Source organism: Schistocerca piceifrons, chromosome X (genome assembly GCF_021461385.2).
Source record: "Schistocerca piceifrons isolate TAMUIC-IGC-003096 chromosome X, iqSchPice1.1, whole genome shotgun sequence".
NCBI lineage: Eukaryota > Metazoa > Arthropoda > Insecta > Orthoptera > Acrididae > Schistocerca > Schistocerca piceifrons.
The window spans coordinates 288,686,960-288,706,168 of NC_060149.1; the positions used below are offsets into that span (position 1 = coordinate 288,686,960).

The following is a 19,209-nucleotide window of genomic DNA, read 5'->3' on the forward strand; positions in this document are numbered from 1 at the left end:
TTTTTCTGATACAAACTGTCAGAATACGGAAAGACACAGACAATTTCACACACTTTTGCATTCAGGTTGTCACGCAGTCGTGACTTATTAGTTTCATACTCGAAAAAATATCTCTCACACAAAATGTTGGTTGAAATACCGTAGCACGTTTGCAATCTCCTTAGGAAGCCGTTGAAACCACCTGAGGAAAGCCATGTAGACGTCGTAGACAGTTTTAAGTTAAAGGCATTTGTCTTTAAAACGGGAATTTACTTTACAGATCAAACAGTCGCATTTGCACATGTACAGGTGTCCCTTCAACTGAAACGGCAAACGATCCCGAAAAGATTCCGAAAAGAACCTGAAAACAGATGCCCTCTAAACGTTTAGGAAACTATCCCTGTAATTCTTTCAAGACCACAATGAATTCCTAAAACCTAGCTTTTTCCTTAACAGCAGTGAGCTTAGGGATCTGGACTGTCTTTGTCAGAATGTGTCTCGTCTTCAACGCGATTTTCTTTGTAAATACATCCCCGTCAAATCAGAAAGAAGTTTGCTTGCCATGTCTGACTGTGAGCAGTGTGCAGTCAAGTCCACTTAAAATGCGAAGTCTGAAATCCATTGTGGATATTACAATTTCCATTTCTGCACTCGTTTGTCCTTCAGTAGTTCAGTAATAACGAGTATTCAATCGAAAGCTCGTTCCAGGCATGCCCGACCTCTTAATCAACGTGCTTTACGGTGATATATGAGGTATTCTCACTCTTCATTCAGTTCCAATGAAAACTGTTGCAACCGACAATATAATAATAATGCGTGCGACTTTAGAAATTTTATTATTCATACCATAGATTTCTTCACGTGCTTCATGGCTACAAATTTAGCACAAAGTGCTTCTTGATGTACATAACATCTAATCCCGTCTGTCAATTGTTGTAACTTTTTGCTCCTTCATTGTCAACTAAATCTTTAAATTCTTTCTGTATGGTACTGTAATGTCGTTTCGTAGCAAATATGCAGTACCCGTCGCTCATGCGAACTAAGAATTCTCATCCCTCTCTTCTGCCATTCCCATTCATTATTAAATTATTGTGACGATAGATCGCTAGACTGCCTGTTTCTGTACAAATAGCCACTGGATCTGTGAACATCCTTTATACCAGGGACAAACAGCGAAGGCTAAACAACGCTGAAACCACGATTATGCCGAACTCAGAGAGTTGTGCCGACTGAAAATGCCGAACCGCAATGCTAAATGAAATGTCGCCGTGTTCCGAGTACTTCCGAGAACGTCCGAGCAAAGCCGAGTGACAGGCTGAGCCTCAGCTTGCATGCGGGCCGCACACGCTGCACACATGAAAATACGTACGCGATGGCCGGCCCTATTATAGATAAATACATATTCCATATATCATATTCACGACAAACATTATTATTTGGAAAGTATCTGTTGAGCAGAAAATTGCATATATAGGAGACAATCTTAGGTTGTTTGCAGATGAAGCTGCCGTTTATCGTCTAGTATAGACCAAAACTATTTTCAAAAAGATTTAGATAAGATATCTGCGTGGTGCGAAAATTGTCAATTGCCCCTAAATAGAGAAAATTGTCAGGTCATCTACATGAGTGCTAAAAGGAGTTCGTTAAACTTCGATTATACAATAAATTAATGAAATCTTAAGGCCGTAAATTCAACTATATATCTAGGAATTACAGTTACGAGCAACTTAAATTGGAAAAAACAGATATAAAATGTTGGGGGGGGGGGGGAGGAGAACTAAAGACTGCGTTTCACTGGGAGAACACTTTTTAGAAGATGAAACAGATCTTCTAAAAAGCCTGCCTACACTACGCTTCTCAGTCCTCTTTAGGAGTGCTGCTGCGCGGTTTGCGTTTCTTACCAGGCAGGATTAACTGAGTACATCGGGAAAGTTCAAAGCAGGACAGCACGTTTTGTATTATAGAAAAATGAGGGGGGGGGGGGGGGGGAAGTGTCAGGACATTGTACGGGATTTGGGGTGGACATCATTAAAACAAAGGCGTTTCTCGTTGCGGCGGGATCTTCTCACGAAATTTCAATCACCAACTTCCTCCTCCGAATGCGAAAATATTTTGTTGACGCCGATGGGAGAAACGATTATCATAATAAAGTAAGGGAAACCAGAGCTGCCGTCCGCGGTGGCCGTGCGGTTCTGGCGCTGCAGTCCGGAACCGCGGGACTGCCACGGTCGCAGGTTCGAATCCTGCCTCGGGCATGGGTGTGTGTGATGTCCTTAGGTTAGTTAGGTTTAAGTAGTTCTAAATTCTAGGGGACTTATGACCTCAGAGTCCCATAGTGCTCAGAGCCATTTTGAAACCAGAGCTCCCACGGAGTGGTATAGATGGTCGTTTTTTCCGCGTGCTGTTCCAGAGTGGAATAATAGAGAATTAGTGTGAAGGTGATTCGATGAAACCTCTGCCTGGTACTTCAGTGTGATTTGCCGAGTATCCATGTATATGCAGCTGTAGAAAAACATTGAACTTTCTTCCCTTATGATTTAATGTTGATGCATTATGTTAATTAGTGGTGAGGTGGTTTTGAAAACATTTAAAAGTAGCGCAAGCGTGCAGACTAGTTACCTAATAACAGCCGGCCGGAGAGGTCGAGCGGTTCTAGGCGCTACAGTCTGGAACCACGCGACCGCTACGGTCGCAGGTTCGAATCCTGCCTGGGGCATGGATGTGTGTCATGTCTTTAGGTTGGTTAGGTTTAAGTAGTTCTAAGTTCTAGGGGACTTATGACCTCAGCAGTTGAGTCCCACAGTGCTCAGAGCCATTTTGAACTTAATAACAAAAACAGTATTTAGAAGTTTTCTTGTTATTGCTTCTCTGCTTCACTTGGCAATAATCTTCGTATCACGTGCAAAAAGGACTAATTGTGCCTCCTGATTCAAATTTTCAAATCATTAACTTAGAGATCGAATTGGATCGGGACCATGATCGAGCCCTACGGGAGGCCCATTGTGACTTTTCCCCATTCTGATGATGTCCCTCTTTTTATTACTCGAACATTTTAATAAAAAAAATTTTGAATCGTAATTTCTCGTCGACAACGATATCACTGGAGGCGACAGGGCTTAAGAGACACAGTTATACAGATGTGGCCAAAAGTGTTGGGCAATAAATTTCGGAGAAAGTATGCGAATGACAGCAATTGCTGTTAGAGACTCTGTCATGTCTGCAATTCATTTTACATGGCGAATGCCCGAAGAGAGACCACACGGCACACGGCAATAGGGTTTTTGTAATTTTCTATATTTATGGTATGTGAAATCCAGAACTCAAATACTTATCTCTCAAAACAGTGCAATGCAACAATAAAAATTCTCGAGAAAATTGACTTTGAAGTTTCCCGAGCATCTACAGTTTCCTAAAGGTAGAACGATTTTTCGATTGGCCACAGGGATGGTAGAATGCTCGCATGCCATGTGAGCGACCTGGGTTGGCTTTTCGGCCGATGAAAATTTTCGAACAAAAGTGCATGTTCTTCGAGCATTGCCGTGAAGCGTAGAAAACCATAAATATGAATAAATCGGTACCGCTCGAGACTGGTAATCGCTGGTTCGAGTCTTGTATTCGACACTACTGTTTCGTTTCTTCCGTTCAGTTCGAATATCTACATTATTTCAATACAAAATTCATCAATATTTGCTAATTAACTCATAATTGTCATTTTTATGAAAAATGCAGGTCTTCTCATATGCACAGAAATTTCCAGTTTCAATTGAGAACATAAATCCTTAATTACCGATATTTTATAAAAGATTATTAATGAAGATTGTTTAAATTAAAAAATGTAACAAGTTGATTTTTTCAACCTTACGTATTTTACGCTTTACGTAAATGCTCTTAGAACATACATGCTCTTAGAACATACATTTTTATTTAAAAATTTACATTGAGCAGGAATCGATTTCAGACTGCAAACGTTTTGCCACAGGGATACATGACTCGTTAAAAAATCGTCCTTGCTTTAGCGAATTAAGGAGCTCGAAAAGTTTTAAAGTCGATTTTCTCGAGAATTGTCGAGAGGTGAATAAACTGTTCTGGCGGATCGATAAATTTTGAGTTCTGAAGTTCACGTACCATAAATACAAAAAATTACAAAAATCAGATTGCTGTGTGGTCTCTTGTGAGTGGAATGTGAATTCGACTGGCCACTGAATGCTAAACCTGCCATGTGCTCAGTAAACGCCCACTTGCTAAGGTTTATATACCTACCGGAAAATTTACACTATATTCCTGCGATCTAGATTATAGTCCCCTTTCGTGTTTTACGTACCGTGGGCTTAAAAACGGATTACTGGTGATATCATTAAAAGATCGTCACATGCTTGATAATAGTACACCACACGAGACAGTGTACACTTTAACGACAGAGGTGCTTTTGGTTGGAAAATGCCACAGGAGCACAATTTGGGCCACGAGTTGAAGAGTAATTGACAGATTGGAAATGCTCAGATACTGAACGTGGCACACAGAGAGTCAAACCACTAGAAGCGTCTGTCGGCGAATAGTACCACTTCGGCAAAGCATCACGATTCCTCATCAGGATTGCGTTTGTCACTAACGAAGCTGAATCAGAGCAAATTGCTTCAGGCAGGCAGTCCCTCAGTGGCCGTGTACACGTGGTCTTATCCACCAATGACCCGTACCGTGCCTTTATCTGATGAGTCGCAGTTCAGTTCACGAACGGATTCCAAACGCACGCTGGTATGTGGAACATAGAGCAGACGCTAGTCAGCGCGGAGGGACTTTAGAGTAGTGCATGCGAAATAGAGTGGGCGATCATTGACTCCGTCATTGAATGCGTATCACATGCACGTGTGGTTTATGTAGTTGCGCGCGGCGAATACTTACACTAGTGATCGGCACACTCTGCAGATTCCGGTTCCTCCGTTTTCCTACACATGTAGGTAACACTCAGTGCGATTCGAAGTTATATATGGATATACATTTTTTGGAATGGTCAGGTCACGTCTACTTCTACATTGTGTCCCTAATGCAGATTCAAGTACCTGACAGAGGAAGCAAGACACCTATTTCATGCTGCATCACAAAAGTTCAACTCTGGAAAATGGAAAATATGAACTTCTAAATCTGTCATTGTGAGGTGCGATTTCTTTTCTTTTACCATGAGAGTTATCACATGCAATGAAAGTGAGAGGCGAATAAAATATTTTGACGCTTGGAAGAAATAGTTACTGATTAAAACCTTGTGAAAATATTTCGTCATAATGAAAAACCGTTTCAAAGATTGCCATCCCAACTCGTCTGCCATATGTGTAACACGCACTAGATCATTCCGTGATATCAAAAAACGAGTAGCCCTTCTTTGAAGTTTTTCGGTGCAATCTGTCAATCGTATCCGGCTCAAATAGTTCAAATGACTCTGAGCACTATGCGACTTAACTTCTGAGGTCATCAGTCGCCTAGAACTTAGAACTAATTAAACCTAACTAACCTAAGGACATCACACACATTCATGCCCGAGGCAGGATTCGAACATGCGACCCTAGCGGTCACGCGGTTCCAGACTGAAGCGCCTTTAACCGCACGGCCACACCGGCCGGCTCGTATCCGGCAACAATTCCGTATGCGCAGCAGCACTGTACTGGCAGTCGGAGAACCGTACTGTATACAGTTTCTTTAGTAGATGTCATTCTCAATGGAGAGAAGTCTTCCGGAGTAAGAGTGATTTCAGGTGTGCCGCAGGGGAATGTCGTAGGACCGTTGTTATTCACAATATATGCAAATGAACTTGCGGATAACATCGGAAGTTCACTGAGGCTTTTTGCGGATGATGTTGTAGTATATTGAAAGGTTGTAACAATGGAAAATTGTACTGAAATGCAGGAGGATCTGCAACGAATTGACGCATGGTGCAGGGAATGGCAATTGAATCTCAATGTAGACACGTGTAATGTGCTGCGAATTCATAGACAGAAAGAGCCTTTATCATTTAACTACAATATAGCAGGTCAGCAACTGAAAGCAGTTAATACCATAAATTATCTGGGAGTAGGCATTAGGAGTGATTTAAAATGGAATGGCCAAATAAAATTAATCGTCGGTAAAGCAGATGCCATACTGAGATTCATTGGAAGAATCCTAAGGAAATGCAGTCCGAAAACAAAGGAAGTAGGTTACAGTACACTTGGTCGCCCACTGCTTGAATACTGCTCACCGGTGTGGGATCCGTATTACATAGGGTTGATAGAAGAGATAGAGAAGATCCAACGGAGAGCAGCGCGCTTCGTTACAGGATCATTTAGTAATCGCGAAAGCGTTACGGAGATGATAGATAAACTGCAGTGGAAGACTCTGCAAGGGAGACACTCAGTAGCTCGGTACGGGCTATTGTTGAAGTTTCGAGAACATACCTTCACCGAGGAGTCAAGCAGTATATTGCTCCCTCCAACGCATATCTCGCGAAGAGACCATGAGGATAAAATCAGAGAGATTAGAACCCACACAGAGGCATACCAACAATTTTTCTTTCCACGAACAATACGAGACTGGAATAGAAGGGAGAACCGATAGAGGTACTCAAGGTACCCTCCGCCACACACCGTCAGGTGGCTTGCGGAGTATGGATGTAGATGTAGATGTAGATTTGTTACATCTTCTAAGTGTTCTTCTAACTCAACTTGATTTTCGGTTCGCCTTCCGTACAACAGTCTCTATGTGGTCGTTCCATTTTAAATTGTTTCTAACTGTAGTATCTAGATGTGTCGATGAATCGACAGCCTCTAAATGTGTCACTTATCAAGTAATAGAATTTAGTGGACTTTACTGAGTACTCACGTGAAGGACATCACACTCTTTATTGCTTACAGTGAATTGCAACTTTTCACACCATGGCCGGCCGCTGTGGCCGAGTGGTTCTAGGTGCTTCAGTCTGGAACTGCGCGACTGCTACGGTCGCAGGCTTAATCCTACCTCGGGAATGGATGTGTGTGATGTCCTTAGGTTTGTTAGGTTTAAATAGTTCTAAGTTCTAGGGGACTGATGACCTCAGATGTTAAGTCCCATAGTGCTCAGAGCCATTTGAACCATTTGTTTTCACGCCATACGTATTTACTGTCTAAATAATTTTGCAGTTCGATCTTCTACCGACTTCGCTAGACGGTAAACGACGGTGTCATCCATATTCAATCTAAGAAGGCTGCTCAGGTTGTTTGGTATAAGGGGCGTGCAAAATTTTACGTTTTGGGTACGTTGGTGCAGTGTTTATTCGACTGCGGGTATACTAGTGTGACGTTCGTGTCTTTCCCACATCCGTGCTGTACATACGGAAACGTGATGACGTTATTACCAAATGCGTCCAAACAGGGCCAACGTGGTGTTATACTTTTCTTGGTTGCCAAAGGACGGACACCGGTAGACACCGAATAGAGATTGTAGATAGGACAGCATGTCTTTCGAAACCCACTGTTGTGGAATAGTGTACCATGTGCCATGCTGGTCGCTGCGAAGCCAGCAGCAGTTGTGAAGACTCAAGTGGGAGACTCTCGAGCACCCGCACTGTAGTGCTGATCTCTCCGCATGCGATTATCACCCCCGACGATTCCTGTCGGGTGACGATTTGTAGCAAGCAGTTACGAACTTCTTCACGCAGCGGGCCACAGTGTTTTACCAAAATAGTATCTTCAACCTGATGCGTCGGTGAGATGATTGCCTCACTGCTCACTGCGTTTTCGCCTGATTGGCATACCGATTCTGGACTGTATGGCGTTCTAACGGATACTTTTTGATCACCCCTTGTAAATCATTTACATAGATTAAGTACAGTAAGGGACATATCACACTTTCATGGGGAACACCAGATATAACATCCGTGTCACTAGATGAGTTACTGTCTACTGCTAAGAACTGAGTCCTTTGTGACAGGATATCACGAATCGAGTCACGTTGCTTGACGCAATCCGAAGTTATTGCCCATATTTTAATTGTGGATGGTATATGGACAGTTCAGTTGCACAAGCAGAAAGGACTAGATAGCCGATGGATGCAACGACGAAAAATTCCCACCATTTCGAGCGATGCACGGGAACTGCACAGAAGTAAAACTAAAACATCGAGAAATTCTACCTACTGTCAGAATCAGCCGATGCAGTTGGCACATCTTGTTTCCTAAGTAAATTCTCCTGACACCTACCTGAAAGAAGACTTCTTTTTCCCAGTTGTGTTACGTATCTCAGAATTTATGACAACGTATACACTAAAAGTTTCGAAGCTGCGTAACCAGCGAGGTGACGCAGTAGTTAGCGCGATGGACTCGCATTCGGAAGGACGACGGTTCAAATCCAAGTCCGACCATCCATATCTAGGTATTGCGTGATTCTTCTAAATCGCTCCAGGCAAATGGTTCCTCCTTTTGTAATATGAGCTTATGCTCCACCTCTATCGATCGCGCTGTCGATGGGGCGTTAAACTGCAGTCTGTCTTCGAAGATGAGTAAATACGATAAGATATTCTGTTCTACTTACATTGGACTTAAAATAAATTCTACTCATTTACAAATTTACTTTTCAGAATGTAGAATCGTTTTCTAGTTCCCATTGAACAAGTCCCCTTCTCCTGTTAATTGTACTAAATCAAAACACCACGCCATTCGTTTGCGAAGTACGTGAGCCGGCTATGTGGCGTCATTGCAGTACTGTAGACAAGGGAATTGTTAATTCTCTGTGTGCTATATTAGAGAAATATCCTTTTCTTCCAAGATTCCTCAGCCTCGCCTTGGTCCCCGACTATCATCAAAATGCCACAAATCTGTCGCTACTGATCATTGTCTTGTAGCAGTCCGACTGAAATTCAAAAATTCCAAGATCCGACATCTGGACTAGAAATTAACAGCGCTAAGAACCATCTTTTAACGTGTAACTGGCTCCTGGCATCGTCCTCAGCAACTGTATCAAATAAAAAATCTCAGGATAACATCTAAAAGTACCGAAGGTCAATTAGTTATACTAAAATAACACTTCAGTTTCCACGGAAACAATACAGTTTATTTCAATATTAATAAAGCGCGTCAAGTACGTTTCTTTGACAAGCACATGGTAACTATCAGCTCCGCGATGCAATGCAGGGCTGCCACGAAGTAGAAGCGTCAACATTCTCACACGCAGTCTTCTTCTGAAAAATCTCACTGAACTAAACCTGGAAAATTCCGATTCCATCCCACATCTTGGTCTGTCACGTACGTCATCAGTCCTCTCCGAGAGTCCACAGTCGACTCCTGAACTTCTCGAGTTCTAAATGACTCTCGAAATTTGTTCAATATCACAGACGTTCCAAGTAATCAGTCTTTCAGCATGATTTTTCACTCACCAACTCTTTTGTTACTTCAGCGCCTTTACAGCTAAAATGCGATGCTGCCGCCTGGAGAAACCATTTCGTGATCTAATTTTGCTAACTACATATATTTGCGAGATGTCGAATGTATGCAAACGTATCTAGCCAGAAATTTCAGCACTACAGAAGAAAACTGAAACGTTACTGTAAATAACTTTGCTACTATTTAGAAACTAAATTAGGGCAAAAAATTCTAACATAATCTTTCTCTTGCGCCATCTTGAGATGAAATGAATGTATGGCATTGATGGCCATGAATTCCCACCTGGGGAAGTTCGGCTGTCGGGTTGTAAGTCATTTCAGTTGACGCCACAGTGGGCGACTTCGGTGTCGATGATCATGAGGACAACACAATACCCAGTCCCCGAGCGGCGGAGAAAATCTCCGATCTGGCCGGGAATCGAAACGGGGCCCGCTGTACAGCAATCAGTCGCACTGACCACTCAACGAGGGAGGCGGACTGATCGTGAGATAATAATAAGAGACAGTTTCCAATGTGACTGTATTCACTGTTCTACAATGAATCAATTTATACAGGGTGCTACAAAAAGGTACGGCCGAACTTTCAGGAAACATTCCTCACACACAAAGAAAGAAAATATGTTATGTGGACATGTGTCCGGAAACGCTTACTTTCCATGTTAGAGCTCATTTTATTACTTCTCTTCAAATCACATTAATTATGGAATGGAAACACACAGCAACAGAACGTACTAGCGTGACTTCATACACTTTGTTACAGGAAATGTTCAAAATGTCCTCCGTTAGCGAGGATACATGCATCCACCCTCCGTCGCATGGAATCCCTGATGCGCTGATGCAGCCCTGGAGAATGGCGTATTGTATCACAGCCGTCCACAATACGAGCACGAAGAGCCTCTACATTTCGTACCGGGGTTGCGTAGACAAGAGCTTTCAAATGCCCCCATAAATGAAAGTCAAGAGGGTTGAGGTCAGGAGAGCGTGGAGGCCATGGAATTGATCCGCCTCTACCAATCCATCGGTCACCGAATCTGTTGTTGAGAAGCGTACGAACACTTCGACTGAAATGTGCAGGAGCTCCATCGTGCATGAACCACATGCTGTGTCGTACCTGTAAAGGCACATGTTCTAGCAGCACAGGTAGAGTATCCCGTATGAAATCATGATAACGTGCTCCATTGAGCGTAGGTGGAAGAACATGGGGCCCAATCAAGACATCACCAACAATGCCTGCCCAAACGTTCACAGAAAATCTGTGTTGATGACGTGATTGCACGATTGCGTGTGGATTCTCGTCAGCCCACACACGTTGATTGTGAAAATTTACAATTTGATCACGTTGGAATGAAGCCTCATCTGTAAAGAGAATATTTGCACTGAAATGAGGATTGACACATTGTTGGATGAACCATTCGCAGAAGTGTACCCGTGGAGGCCAGTCAGCTGCTGATAGTGCCTGCACACGCTGTACATGGTACGGAAACAACTGGTTCTCCCGTAGCACTCTCCATACAGTGACGTGGTCAACGTTACCTTGTACATACAGCAGCAACTTCTCTGACGCTGACATTAGGGTTATCGTCAACTGCACGAAGAATAGCGTCGTCCATTGCAGGTGTCCTCGTCGTTCTAGGTCTTGCCCAGTCGCGACTCATAGGCTTGAATGTTCCGTGCTCCCTAAGACGCCGATCAATTGCTTCGAACGTCTTCCTGTCGCGACACCTTCGTTCTGGAAATCTGTCTCCATACAAACGTACCACGCCACGGCTAGTGCCCCGTGCTAATCCATACATCAAATGGGCATCCGCCAACTCCGCATTTTTAAACATTGCACTGACTGCAAAACCACGTTCGTGATGAACACTAACCTGTTGATGCTACGTACTGATGTGCTTGATGCTAGTACTGTAGAGCAATGAGTCGCATGTCAACACAAGCACCGAAGTCAACATTACCTTAGTTCAATTGGGCCAACTGGCGGTGAATCGAGGAAGTACAGTACATACTGACGACACTAAAATGATCTGTAACATGGAAATTAATCGTTTCCGGACACATGTCCACATAACATCTTTTCTTTATTTGTGTGTGAGGAATGTTTCCTGAAAGTTTGGCTGTACCTTTTTGTAACAACCTGTAGATAAGTGAGTCACAAGGAAGGTAGTTTTACTCGAGCAAACATTCACTGATGAGCCAAAACATTATGACCACTGCCCAGCGCGAGGTTGTATGCTGCCTGGTGACCCTGAGGGTACGTGACGTGGCAAGAGAAGTATATGAGCGCAGCATAGATGAACGGGAGCCAACGGCCTTGCCGCAGTGGTAACACCGGTTCCCGTCAGATCACCGCAGTTAAGCGCTGTCGGGCTGGCCAGCACTTGGATGGGTGACCATCCAGTCCTCCGAGCGCTGTTGGCAAGCGGGGTGCACTCAGCCATTGTAAGGCAAACCGAGGAGCTACTTAATTGAGAAGTAGCGGCTCCGGTCTCGGAAACTGAAGAACGGTGTGCTGACCACATGCCCCTCCATATCCGCATTCAGTGACGCCTATGACATGAGGATGACATGGCGGCCGGTCGGTACCGTTGGGCCTGTTCGGGAGATTGTGGCCCAGTGCCTAGGAGGGAGCATCTAGGAAACGGCGAAGCTGGACGTACTACTGTCGTGAATATGTATGGATGGACGTCGATACTCCTTGGCAGAACGTAGAGATCGGAGGTCGGAGGCTTACCCGCTCTCTAAAACAGGATAGACGGCGATCTGTTGCAGTTCTGATGGCAGAGTACAGTAATGGCGCAGACACAAGTGTTTTGGAGCACCCCGTTCGGCGCAAAGTGTTGAACATTGTGTTCCGTAGCAGCGGGCCCCTACGTGTACCCTTGTCGGCCCAACAACATCGTCAGTTATGATTACAGTGGGAACGGGATCATCGAGATTGGACCGCATATCAGTGGAATAGTGTCTCCTGGTCGCATGAATCCCGTTTATTGTTAAATCAAGTCGATAGTCGTGACCAGATACGCAGTCATCCAGGATAACGGCTGCTCTGAATATGTAGCGCGCCACAGACTGAGGCCGGTGGGAGCAGTATTATGTTATGGGGAACATTCACCTGGTCTTCCATGGGACTTGCGGTAGTAATCGAAGGCTCCATGACAGCTGTGGACATTATTAAGGACCAACTGTAACCCTTTACGCTTGATGTCTTCCCCAACAGCGACGGCGTCTTCCAGCAGGATAACTGTTGGTGTCACAAGGCGAGACCGTGCTGCAATGGTCTGAGTAACGTGATAGTGAACTCACGTTCATGTCTTTTCCATCAAATTCTGCTTACCTGAATCCGATGCAATCCAACTGTCACGCTATCGGGCGCCAGCTGCGCGCACACAAACCAACTGCCCGTAAATTACGGGAAGTATGTGACCGGTGGGCAGGTATCTAGTGCCACAAATCTCTGGAAACTTATCAAGTACTTAGCACACAGAATCACTGCTGAATTACAATCCAGAGGTGGACCAACACGCTTTTAAGTAGGTGGTCATTATGTTTTGGCTCATCAGGGCATATGAAACCTTCAGACTGTACAACTGGCGTGTTTGAATCAAATCCGTACACGACATCTGCGCTATGCCTCTCCTTTCTCCCTTCGTCCCACCTTCCCCCTCTCCCCTCTCCCTTTCTCTCTCTTTCTCTTTCTCTCTTTGGGTGAAATAGTGTGTGTGTGTGTGTGTGTTAAGTAACGGTCATGATACAGACGTGTGCTACTGTCGCGTTCACGGGCCTGCGTGACTGACGTATTAAAAATACTTGCCGATAAATTGCTTTGTACTGTGTAACGCTTTGACCCGAATGACAGGATCAAGGACCGTAATTACCACCACACTGGCTTACCCCACACTCTGTCAACGTCTGAAAAGTTCCTGGAAATGCGACTCCACAGGAGGCCGTCATTCGGTGAAACATGTCACTAGTGTACACGACACGCGTTTCACCAAAAATGCTTTTACGAGGAGAAAAAGTTTACCAGGTGAACGTACAGAGCGACAGCAGGAAAGCAAAGCCTGTAAGTGGTCGGTCGACGCATCGATTTCCGATTGTTAGCTAGTTTTACAGCTGAAAGTATGTGGGAGGACCGTGATCGATTTCCGGTGAGACCACCCTGATTCTGCGGTCTATCAAAGCAAGGATAGTTAGGAACACGCTCTATCGGTGCAGCTTGTCATGGTAAGAGTCGAAAGAAGAGAGAGATAAAAGTCCCGGACCATGAGATCTGTAGTCTGAGACTTACCTACTGAGCCACACCGAAGTATTCAGTTATCCTTTAGTGTCAGTAGAAATGGACCATCTTAGGCGTCGAGACTACATTAATACGTAAAAGGAAAACGAAAAACAAGCCTTCTTGCGACCGCCCAAGTTCGGCCTGTCTTCATTTCTTCATTAACCTGTAACCGCAGTCAGCAATGATGTATATAGGGACAGGATACTGATTCATTTCTAACAAGTTAGCGCTATTTTACAGGACCCACATCTCCACTCAATAGAAATATAAATCAAAAACCCACGTTAAACTGTACACCTCTTATACCGGTGGTACGTCACTTCAGTGAAAAAAAAAATATATACATACAACCTCCGATGTTTAAACGAATCTTCGAGTCGAGAGCAGACATAGTTTAGTAACTGACATCTTTTGCTCTATTCTCTTCAAGATTTTGTAACAACTGACGCAAAATCATCGACTGAAACAAAGATGATATCTTTCGTTCCACGAGGATGTCTTATATGCCATTTGCTGTTCTTAATCTATATAAATGATTTACGGGACAACCTGAACAGCCTTCTTAGATAGTTTGTGCGTGATGCTGTCGGATAACGTGTAGTAAAGTTATCAGGAATTCAAAAGCAGTTGCAAAATGATTTAGACAAGATATCTGTACGGTGCGGAAAGACAAAATTGACTCTAAAGAATGAAAAGTGTGAGGTAATCCACAACAGTACTAAAAGATACTCGCTAAATTTCGGATACACGATAAATCATTCAAATCCAAGGGCTGTCAGTTGCACTAAATACGTAGGGATTACAATTACGAATAACTTAAATTGGAACGATCACGTAGAAAATGTTGTTGGTAAGGCAAGCCAAAGTCTGCGTTTTATTTCCACAACACTTAGTGTGTGCAACAGATCTACCAAAGAGACGGCCCACACTACGCTTGTCCGTACACTTCTGGTGTACTGCTGCGTGGTATGGGATCCTTATTAGATAGGATTGAAGGAGGACATTGAAAAAGTCCAAGGGGCAGCTCGTTCTTTTATTATCGCGAAATAGGGGAGAGAATGTCAAGGATATGATATTTGTAGTGCCGCGAGATCTTTTCACGAAATTTCAGTCATATAGTTTCTGCTCCGGGTGCAAGACTATTTTTTTGACGTCCACCTTCATAGGGGGAAATGATCATCATAATAAAATAGGAGAAATCAGAGCTCGTGCGGATAGATTTAAGTGTTCGGTTTTCCCTCGCGCTATTCGTGAGTGCACCGGTAAAGAGGTAGTCTGAAGGTGGTTCGATGAAACCACTGCCAGGCACTTAAGTGCGAACTGCAGAGTAGTCACTTATATGTGGCTGTAGATCTCCTCCCAGGTACAACAAACTGTTTGGTACATGAAATGAAAACGTACGTACACTATGTGATCAAAAGTATCCGGACACCTGGCTGAAAATGGCTTACGAGTTCGTGGCACCCTCCATCGATAATGTGGAATTCAGTATGGTGTTGGCCACCCATAGCCTTGATGACAGCTTCCACTCTCGCAGGTATACGTTCAATCAGGTGCTGGAAGGTTTGCGGGGGAATTGAGGTCGGCCTGCACGCTTTTGTGCTGTACGTGTCCCCTAACGTTTCCACTTCACTATCACATCGGAAACAGTCGACCTAGGGATATTTAGGCGTGTGGAATTCCCGCGTACAGACGTATGACACAAGTGACACCCAGTCACCTGACCACGTTCGAAGTCCGTGAGTTCAAATGGTTCAAATGGCTCTGAGCACTATGGGACTTAACATCTGAGGTCATCAGTCCTCTAGAACTTAGAACTACATAAACCTAACAAACCTAAGGACATCATACACATCCATGCCCGAGGCAGTATTCGAACATGCACCCGTGGCGGTCTCACGGTTCCAGACTGAAACGCCTTGAACCGCTTGGCCACACCGGCCGGCGAAGTCCGTGAGTTCCGCGGAGCGTCCCAGTCTGCTCTCTCAAAATGTCTAATGACTACTGTGGTCGCAGGTATGGAGTACCTGGCAGTAGGTGGCAGCACAACGCACCTAATATAAAAAACGTATTTTTTGGGGGTGTCCGGATACTTTTCATTACATAGTGTATGTTACTTTTCATCAAATTACGTAAATGACATGTAACACTGCATCTAAGGAGATCCTCAAATTTTATCAGATACTTAATTGAAGCTCATAAGGCAATAAATTATTATCTACAATTAAATTCGGTCCATATTATTTACAATGAGTTCACGTTTGAAAGTTAGTAAATTTAATAGAATCTCTGTCTTCGTAAAGAGCCCACACTAATTCTTATGACTCGCACAAAATTCCGGATTTATCATTTTACTGAACTAAAATGTCACTTAAAATACGGCATATATATATATATTAACAGGTTCTCACTGTCCTTAATCTTCATACATTACTGTACTCTTATTGCAACTTCGATCAGGAGGCGTACCAAATTTAAAGGCTTTATTGACGTCGTGTGCAGTCATCGTGCAGTACAATCACTGGATAAGTATTTTTATTGTCTCTCTCACTTCGCCAAGACTCTGTTACAATTTTACCCGTGCTTCGTCGCACAGTGATCATCTTCTACAGTCGCGTATTTCGTGAATGGTTCCAGATATCGAACAGAGATATTTGGCAAATGATAAGGAGAAATGGGCTCGTTGCTTTGGAGTATGATTAACACTCGTAACTCTTCTAGGAATCGAGATATTGAAGGAAGTGTTAGTTTTTGTGGAACAGTGTACTTTTTCAAATTGCATTCGAAGTCTCTTAAAAAGACAAGTGTCATATAACGACTGTTAGTCTTCTCCTCTTGTTCTTCTATCTGACCTTATCGTGTATCTTCACGCGGTCGGCATATTAATCTGGATTTGCCTTGCTAGTGGCAGAGGGTGGGCGGATGCCCTTCCTGTAGCCACGCCTCTTCCCCCTCCCCCCCCCCTCTCCTCCCAACCTACCAACACGGGATGGAATTTATGTACCCCATCTGTCTATGTCTGTTATACAAGTGAAACTGTGAGATCTTTTTCGAAACGCTTGTGAATCGTGTAACAGAGGCGGGAAGTGGATATCAGCCCAGTATTCACCTAGTCGGACGCGGGAAACCACCTAAAAGCAACATCCAGGCTTGTCGGCATATTAGCCATGCTCGTTATTCCGCCTGGCGGATTCAATCCTGGCCCAGCGTATCTCCCCGAATCCCGAAAGTGAAGTGCTAATGCGTGGTGCTATCCTGGTGGGTCAACATGAAGCTTGTTAATGACGGCGATAAAACTTTTCGCAAAATTTTCTAAGTAGGCTGAAACTTTGGGAAAAGATGGCCGAAACTCGCTGTTGCATTGCAAAAAAGACCAAGAGTGACACACGTTATGGCCCGTCGTTAATGGCAAACTACGTTTCGAAATTGTAGATACCTCCCAAAAAATAATTCCTTAAACATGATACAAATGTTGGAAATCGTGTTGCATAATACATTTCAGTACAGGGTCATTTTCGCAGATATCACAGTCATCAAGGTGTATCACTGCTATAAGAAATAAGGCCAAAACAGAAATCAGCGTTGTCTAAGTAGTCTCCGCTTTTCTTCTTCCTGCATATAAAGACGAAACCGGCAAAGAGACAGCAGATTTCCCACGCCTTGCTTCAAAATTTTAGCATGCTTCTCAGATAATTTTTCTAAACATTTCAATGTCATTATTAACAAGCGTCGTATCACTGCACTCGTCTTTTCAAGTGTTTTCAAATGTCGTCACATAAGTATATCGTGCCATTAAAAATAAGTGCTTCAGTATCTAGAATGATACAAGATTAAGAGCATTAACCATGTCAGAAAATCTTATTCCTACGTTTGGAAGCGTTCTCGAAGAAAAGGATGTATTAAGCTTCCGCGATTCAGTATATTCCGTAGACCGTTGAGCAACGCATAGCGGCGTAATATACTTCACCTTCTCAGTGTCATTACCGCTCAACCAGTAGCAGAACATATTTAGACAATTACTACCACCGATGCAACTATCTCGCTGCATTGTCTGATGTGAGTTGTGATCTCGTACGTCAGAAGCACGATTGTGGAGCTCAGCAGTGAAGTTGAAACTTTCATGCAGATAATATTTGTCATTGTGGCATGGAGCAACAGCGAGTGGTCAGAATGTAGTATTGTACACGCAAACAAAGTTTTGACACTAGCCGCGGTGGCTGATGGGAGCGACTGCAAAGGTATTTCCCATTTACAGCCGCTCCCATCAGCCAGAGCGCCGGGTGTCAACTTTGCGCGATTAATACGTAGTATACAATCTCATTTCACACTACAGTTTATTGTCAACCGATTGCGGATGGTAAGCATCCTTTACCAAGTTCCAAAAAGTAAAGAAGCTACCACCCCGTCAAAGTGGCGGTAGCTTCATTATTATTTGAAACTTGATAATGAATATTTGCCATCTTCAAGCAGTCGTAAGTAAATGTTTGGAGGAGTAGGAGATTAGTGTTTAACGTCGCGATGGCAACGGGGTCATTAGAGGCTGAGTATAAGCCGCCCTTTCAAAGCAATCATCCAGGCATTTGTCTGAAGCGATTTAGCGACAAATTTTAATGTAGTATATTCTGATGTAGGTTCACGGCTGGCGACGGTAGTTTACACTGTACAACATCGCTCGGCCGTCTTTAGTAGTGCATATCTTCGACATGTAGAGATGAGAGAGAACTATCCACCTGGTACTGAAGCCATCGTTCTGTCATACGTGTGCAAACAAACGTATTGGCAAATTTTAATTATCAGTACCAGGTTTCCAACAAGTAGCATTTCGTAACACCGCTCGGCTTCTTTACAATAAATGTTCTGCTGCCCTAGTAACCTCAAAAATATATCAGTATTCGTTAGTTTTCGGTTTCTGCGCAGTTCCTGATTAATATTAAAGAATCTTCCATGCCATCACTCTACTGTAGTTACAAACGCACCCCTCCGTAGCTGTACCGCACCAAGTAATTAAAAAAATCTACAAATTACATGTATGTGAAATAGTGTTACAGTAAAAAGAAAAATTCAGCACGTGGATTTAACAGAGAGATTCCTTAGATACTAGCGGCACATGAAAGTCTGTAACCAAATTTCGTTTGTGCATATTTTTATGCATTTGGTAAGTCTGTAATAACATGTACAAAAGGTATCATACAGAATATCGATGGCGTTAATGGTTTTTTTACCTCTTAGGATGTGGAAAGCAAAGCAGAAAATCGACCGTAAATCGTGGTGCAGTTTAGTGCACGTTATGAGAATTGAGTGGATGAGTGAAACAAAGATACGATTACAATAGAATGATGAAAGCAATTGCACTCTCATTTTCGTGTTATTGTTGTTAACAAACAAAAATATATGTACATAACTCGAATCGGGCCTTGCACCTTCAGTCTTCGAACCCGCACTCTACCCAGTGCACCAATTGGATAGCAGTATCATAACTTCTTGACTGAATGTAATTGCAGATGAGATTACAATGTTACCATACTGTCATTTTTTGACGTCAATTTTGCACCGACAGTAAGCACAGGATGAAA

The 19,209-nt window shown here is 43.4% G+C and overlaps 1 protein-coding gene and 1 pseudogene across 1 annotated transcript in view; one reads left to right on the plus strand and one right to left on the minus strand.

Moving 5' to 3' along the window:
• LOC124722314 (rho GTPase-activating protein 7) overlaps positions 1-19,209 on the minus strand; it is a 558,315-nt gene that overhangs the window by 475,326 nt on the left and 63,780 nt on the right. The gene's annotated exons all lie outside the window — the stretch shown is intronic.
• Positions 11,659-11,775, plus strand: LOC124723967 (annotated as a pseudogene).